This window comes from Herpailurus yagouaroundi, unplaced genomic scaffold (assembly GCF_014898765.1).
Source record: "Herpailurus yagouaroundi ecotype Mexico unplaced genomic scaffold, PumYag 210, whole genome shotgun sequence".
NCBI classification, from domain to species: Eukaryota; Metazoa; Chordata; class Mammalia; order Carnivora; family Felidae; genus Herpailurus; species Herpailurus yagouaroundi.
In genome coordinates, this window is record NW_024412441.1 from 22,913,336 (window position 1) to 22,920,672 (window position 7,337).

The 7,337-nt window shown below is 39.7% G+C and overlaps 1 non-coding gene across 1 annotated transcript; it reads left to right on the forward strand.

Moving 5' to 3' along the window:
• Nucleotides 1–6,812: 6,812 nt before the first annotated feature.
• On the forward strand, nucleotides 6,813–6,919 carry LOC121016504 (U6 spliceosomal RNA). The gene has a single exon (XR_005784318.1). It is a non-coding gene; the product is annotated as a U6 spliceosomal RNA (small nuclear RNA).
• The last annotated feature ends 418 nt before the right edge of the window (nucleotides 6,920–7,337 follow it).

A 7,337-nucleotide genomic window follows, 5' to 3' on the forward strand; every position in this document is an offset into this window, starting at 1 on the left:
CATTCAGTTATAAAGTACAACCTTTCACGCCCAAACCTGGGTGGAAACTGTGCTCGATGCAAATTAATATTGTAGTAAACTCGCATCTGTGAAAATGCAACTTTCACAATTGCAAACCCCTAACTGCGGTAGACGGTGTTATACGCAAGTAACAACGCAGGTGAAGCAAAACATCGCTATAAGTTACCTATCGCATGTACCTAAATGTCAAACGAAGTCGCACAAAGAATATTACTGCTATAAAAAATAACATTCCCTGCAAGACATGTGTATACATACAGGTTGCATGCATACATTCTGGAATGTAGCTATTGCAGGCTAAAATTATGTGACGGACGTAGATATTTTCTCTTCCTTTTCTTTGCTCTATAATTCTATTAATCCAGGTGGCCCTCAGAGTTTCTGAGAGTCATTAATGGCTGTTGATTGTCATTCACAGAACTGGACCATAGTACCTCCAACTTGTATAGGAGGTAAGTCATACTCCTGGGGAATAAGTGAATTCTATCATGTAACAGATAAAGATAATCACAAAGACAGTTATGGATAAGTCACAAAAACACATTGACTTGTCCTCAATTCAAAATGATTTTATGAAAAAGAGAGAACATCTTATTAAATTGGAAATTTGGTTGAAAATCAGCCTGGGAAAATACGACAGCAAAACCAATACATTGAAGGACCCAGATTAAAGTAGTTCTAGAAGTAACTGAACATATCCCAATTTCATCCTTAACAGTTTCTACTAAAACTAACAATGATTGCAGTGAATAATTAGCCTTTGTGTCTCTTCACACTTCTGCAAGTTGAATTTATAGTTTTAACACACAGACTTTTCAAAGAAAGGAATGTTTGTTTGACCTACCTGTGTGTCTTGAAATATGTATTTAGCACAGCTGTTCTTGTGTGTTAAACTCATCACAAAATGCAGCTTTAACGTAACCCACCATTGATCTGCAGTAAGTGGAAACAAACTCTCTCCTTAATTAGTATCATCCAATCCCTTTTTTACATTTCTACAGAACACACACTGTGAACTGTTTAATGGACTATTATTTAGAAAAGTGGCAAAGAGTGCACACACACACACACACACACACACAAAGACATAGGGAAAATGAAAACCAGCCGTGTCAATGAAAAATATGTTGTGAAATAATGGGAAAAAAAGATGTTTCATTAAGATGAGCCTTCTTGGCATTTCACTGTAGAGATGAATGGCGCCCCAATTACTGCCAACAATGGATACGGAGATACTGAGATTCATTACCTTCAACACCCTTAACTGTCTACCAGTGAATTCGCTTATCTGCTCCTTTTTCCACAGAACCTGCGCGGAGGGGGGAGGAATAAACAAAGAACTGAGTGGAGTAAATGTGTCACAAATTACCACAAACACACTGTGACTCAATGCACTTTTCATTTCTCTCCTCATTAACTGTGCCTTGCTCAAAATGAGCGACTGGGTCCAAACATAATCAAGTCCCACAGATAACAATTGACTTGACTGCTGGGGCAGTCACCACCTCCTAGCTACTGGGAAATAAATTCAGAAATAAAATGAGTTAAAATAAAATTCACTCTGCTCTCTTTTCGGCGCTGAGATAATTTGAAGACCATCAAGGCCCAAAGAAACAATCCATCTCCCTGTGAAAAGGGAGGCCTCCGTGCCACCGCCAATCAGGCATGCCTTTAGTGTTATCAAGAGTGAGTATAATTACACAGGGAAAAGGCCATCAAAGTGTCTTGGGCACTGGTATTTTTTTCCTGAGGTCTTTATCCATAGTGCTACCTGAAATAAAAATAAAAGTCGTATGAGGGAGCCAGGGAGCAGGGAGGGAGGATGGAAAGAAAAAAAAAATAACCGCTCATATGGGCATAACTGACCTATAAGTAGGGGAGTGTGTTCAAATGCGAACACGCGGATAAAAGCCTGGCTGTTGCTGCTGCTGTATCTTATTTTAAAACAAGAAAGACTGGTTTGAAGAATTTTCGAACTTGTGTGTGTAGACTCCTGTGGACCTGGTCTTATCAAAGCAGTGATTCCCCAGCAAAGCTGTGGAAGGGCTTCTTTCCTGTTGCAGAGATTTTCGTGCTAGCCAGGATACTTTATTTCCCTCTAAAGCAGAATGGAGTGCTTGTAGGAGATTCAGTCACTCGAGGAAGTTGGGGGCTTGCCTCTTGGGAAGAGAAATGCAGGTATGAAAGCTTTCGGGTTTTGCACAGAGGAAATGGAAGGGATTCACGAAATGTGTTTCAAATTAAGACTAAACCAACACTGCCAACAGATGACTCTGAGTCTCCCTTTACTCCATCTGAAATTTTACTTTCCGCTTTAACTTCATGGTGGTGCTCCCCACGTCCCAGCCCCTGCGGCCCCCTTTCCGGCACCAGAGATGCTGAATCTTGCCTCTCGCTCCCACTCTGTCCTGGAATCTGGACTGCCTGTTCTTGGGTTCCTTTCCCTCTTCTGTTCTTGAACCTAGCTCATCTTGGAAGCCAAAAGCCTAAAGCCTACTTTCTTTACCTTCACTGAGGTTATTATTTCTCTGAACTGGACGTTAGATTGAATACAGATGACGTGAGTTCCTGATCATTCTGGGAGTGACCGAAACAAAACAGAGAAAGTCATTTATACATGACATCTTGTCATTAGTCTAAGAGGTAGCAGGGCAGTTTGCCAAGTGAAACCAAGTTTCTGGTATGTCAATGACTGAAACCTCCTTGAGCAGCGTCCATGCTTCTAGAGTGTACGGTGAGTTTCATCTCTGCCGTAAGTTACCATCTTGCCAGCAGTTTCATTTTTTATGTCCCATATCTCGGTGCCAGGTGCATGTGACACAGGAGATGAAAAATAAAGGAATAAATTGAGGGCAACCTCTATGTCAGCAGCAGAGTGCTTCTCAAACATGGTGACTTTCAGAATCACCTTGAGAGCTTATGAAGAACATGGAGTGAAATTCTCTGCTCTAATGCTAATCACAGGCTTCTGAAACATACTACCTTCCATGATCAGTTATCCACTGCATCCTGCTGGCTCTGGTGACTGCTTGGCTGATAGTGAGCAGAAGAGTTGGGTTGGTCTTCTCTTTATCCCAAAATACATTCGATGGTGGCATCTATACATGCAAGCACTGGAGAGAGAGCAGAAAACAAACTCAGAAGAGCTGGGTTTGAAAAGTGGGCAAAGGTAAAGTTTGAACAAGATGCCTGAGTACTGGCCATGACAGGTGGAAGATTTATCTAAAGTCTGATGAGAGACAATTGTATTTACTCAGAATCGTATGCACTTATAGTTTTTCTTACATTTGCAATGATTGAATACCTTTAAATGCCAGCCATCTTAAGCTATAGTAAAATCCCCATTGATGGGATTGTGATAGGATAATTGGCTCATTCCTGTTTCATTACCTGACAGCTCGAAATGGACACATGCAAAACATTTACAATATACCCATTCTACAGAAAACAAGACTTATGGTCAAAGAAGGTGAAAACAGTTGTCACATAACTTCCATGTGGCAAAGCTGAAGTCATGCTTGTCTGGCTGTTTGCGTACCCCCACCGGCATTTATTGCCTTGTTTTGTCTTTATACCTCCTCTGGTTGATGGATGATGTCATGCATTGACCAAAAAGGCTTCAGCTGGAAAAAGGCCCGTGAAATCCAGAGGGACCATCCAGTAGAGAGGCCAACAAAATAGCGTGTGGCAACCTTCCAAAATTCCACCCCAAAAATGGAGCGTTTTAATTTATACCACTTAAAGGTACTCTAAGAAGAACATTAACTCGGACCAATGCTGCCAGACAGCTCTATGCTTTATAATACTGTGAAGATTCTAGCAGTTCTTTTTAGAATTAGGTGCTAGAGTTGGAGGAAAAAAAAAAAAGCCTATCTCACTACATTTTTATTCAAATAATACATAGAAATTTTGAACAACTCTGAAATTTAGTGGCACGCAGTTATAAATCCAGTGAGCTAAACCATGCTGGTTTTCATTATACTTCCATTTAATTTTCTAATTAATCTCAGAAAACATTAATTAATTTTGTCTTTTCCACAGTTGGCCTGGCACCCTTGGGCCTGAAACACACAAATATTGCTGGCCTCGAGCAGTAGTAATCAAAATTTCTAATTTGTTTGAGCACGCCACTGTCTTTCCCCTTACTTCTTTCTCTGACGGGTACTTTAAGAATCCTTTAACCCCCTGGCTTTAGATTTTCTACGAATTCATGAATGAAAAAATCAGTAGATATCTCAGGCCAAAGAGATATGATAAGACAGAAATAAAGCAGGTCGAAGTTTTGATACGGAGACAAGAGTCGGACTCTGTGCTGGGGAATTACTTGTTTACGTTCCGGAGTCATCGTGATCTGGTGCCATTTTGAGTGTGGCATTACCCTGACATCTGCCCAGTGATCCCTCAGGATTGACTGCCTGACTCATCAGATAGTGTTTGCAATGTTAACTCACAATGAAGTACGTGTAGAACCACAGAAAAATGGACACCCCTAAATGCCAAAAACGTTAGAGCGGTTAGTTGCCTCTCACCTTTTTCCAGCAAAGGAATCTATCTCATAATTTCACTTTTTGCCAAAGCAACAACAAACAAACAAGCAAGCAAACAAACAAACAGGAGAGCACAGGCGATTGCCATGTGTCAGGGAGTCCAATTTTGGAAGCAAGAAGAGAAGAGTGTGTTACATAAATGCTAAAATGCAGTGGGAAGTGACTTTTGGGAAAGATATTTGAGCTGTAACGCCAAAACATCATTTAAAACGAGTAATTTGTCTCTGTTGACTACAAAGGGCATTTAGGCTTTCTATACTTTATAATGTATATGTTGAAGTAGTCATCAGGCCGTTCTACTGAAAATGCCTTCGAAATTTTATTGTGAAATATACCAATAAAATGTTTGTACTGTATACTTAAAAACAATAATAATAAAATTAATGCCCTTGGACCCACAACTGAGATTCGGAAACAAAACATTTTCTGTCCTTAGCAATTCCCTCTGTGCTGTCATCAAGAGTAGGTCCCTCTTTCTCAGAGAGATAATTATAATATTATCTTGAATTTGTGCCAATTCTTTGCTTTTTCATTCTGGTTGTATTCATATACCTGTATCCTCAAGCACTACTTTATTTACTTTCACCTGTTTTAGAGCTTTTTAATCAGTAACTGTGCCATACTAAATTCCCCTTTTTCAATATTATGCTTTTCAGATCCATTCATATTAATGGATGGACAGTAATTCACTGATTTTGACAGCTGCACTTCATTATGTGAATATAGTAACATTTAGTTGTCCATTGTCATTACTTAAGGTTATTGGTTGTTTCCAGGATTTATTATTATTATTATTATTATTATTATTATACATATTTTAAAATATTTTATTTTATTTTATTTTATTTTATTTTATTTTATTTTTAGAAAGAGAGAGCACACGAGCCAGTGGGAGGGGCAGAAGGAGAGAGAGAGTCTTAAGCAGACTCCATGCTCAGCATGGACCCCAACACAAGGCTCAATCCCATGACCTTGGGATCATGACCCAAGCCAGTAGACAAGAGCCAGATGCTCCACCGACTGAGCCACCCAGGTACCCTTCAAAGATTTATCATTATGAACAATGTTGCTATGGACATTTTCAAAAGCATCATTTGGTTCACTTGTGCAACCAGGTAGGATTGGACGTGGGGATTGAAAGTACGCTCATGTTCAGCTTTAAATGGTAATGACAAACATTTTGCCAAAAGGTGTATCAGTTTACCCTCTTACCAGTAGTGAAGTTTCTGATATTTCACACCCTACTCCATGTCGGATATAAACTGATTTAAAAATTTTTTTTTAAATGTTTATGTATTTTTGAGAGAGAGAGAGACAGAGTGTGAGCTGGGGACGAGCAGAGAGAGGGAGACACAGAATCCAAAGCAGGCTCCAGGCTCTGAGCTGTCAGCACAGAGCCTGCTGACACAAGGCTTGAACTCACGAACCACAAGATCATGACCTGAGCCGAAGTTGGATGCTTAACTGACTGAGCCACCCAGGCGCCCTGGATATAAACTGATTTTTTAAGAAAATATTTGACAATTCAGTGGGTGGGAAAATGTATCTTATTGTAGTTAAAATTTGTATTTCCATGGTTCCAAATAAGATTGAGCCTCTTTCCATGTATTTAAGAGCCTTTTTATATATCTTCAGTGAAATGTCCTTCCACGGCATTTGTCTTAATTTAAAAAATCGATTTGTTTTTCTCTTTTTGATAACATTAGGAGTTCTTTACTTTTTCTGAATACTACTCCCTTGTCAGTTATATGGATTAGCAATATCTTCTCCCATTTAATGGCTTATCTTTTCACCACGATCATGGCCTTTTTTATAAATAGAAATTAGCAGTATTAAAAGATTTAAATTTATCAATTTTTATTACAATTCCCACTTCTTATGGCATGAATTCTTCTTTGTATTGAGGTCATAAAGATGCTCCTAAAATGTCATCTTAAAGTTTTAATTATTTGGCGTTTGCTTCTAAGCCTTTAATCAACCTGAAATCGATTTTGATGTGTGGTTTCAGGTGGGAATCCAATTTCACTTTCTCCCATATGGGTAACCGACTTGCAAGTTAACAAGTTAGTTTCCGTTCTACTGACAGAGAACGTGAAACTCCAAGACAGAAACAGAGGAGATCTCGTTTGTTATAGCTGATAGAAGTAGCCAGACTGTCGTCATTTCCGTGTAGGCTCTCCAAGCCCCATTCCCACAGGGCAGGGGAATGCCCGAACACGAATTGTGTAATAGGAGAGGAAACCCGCGCTCGCTTTGGCAGCGCATATACTAAAATTGGACCCATACAGAGAAGATTAGCGTAGCCCCTACAAAAGGATGACGCACAAATTCGTGAAGCGTTCCATATTTAAAAAAAAACAAAACAAAACAAAGAGAGAGAGAGAGAGAGGAAACCCAAGTTTAAGGCACTCAAATCTTTTTTTTTTTTTTTAAGTTTATTTATTTATTTTGAGAGAAAGAGAGAGTGAGTATGTGTGAGCAGGGGAGGAGCAGAGAGAGAGACAGATAGACAAAGAAACAGAGAGAGAATCCCAAGCAGGCTCTGTGCTGTCAGTGTGGAGCCCAGCACGGGGCTTGAACTTACAAACCATGAGATAGATCATGACCTGAGTGAAGCCGGGAGTCAGATGCTCCACTGACTGAGCCGCCTAGGCGCCCCTCAAATCGTTCGTGATGGGCAATGAGCCTATCTGAAGTTTGCCCCAAAAGGAAATATTGTCTTTTTCGCATTAAATTCATTGACTTTTTGGGTTACAATGGATATCTTTA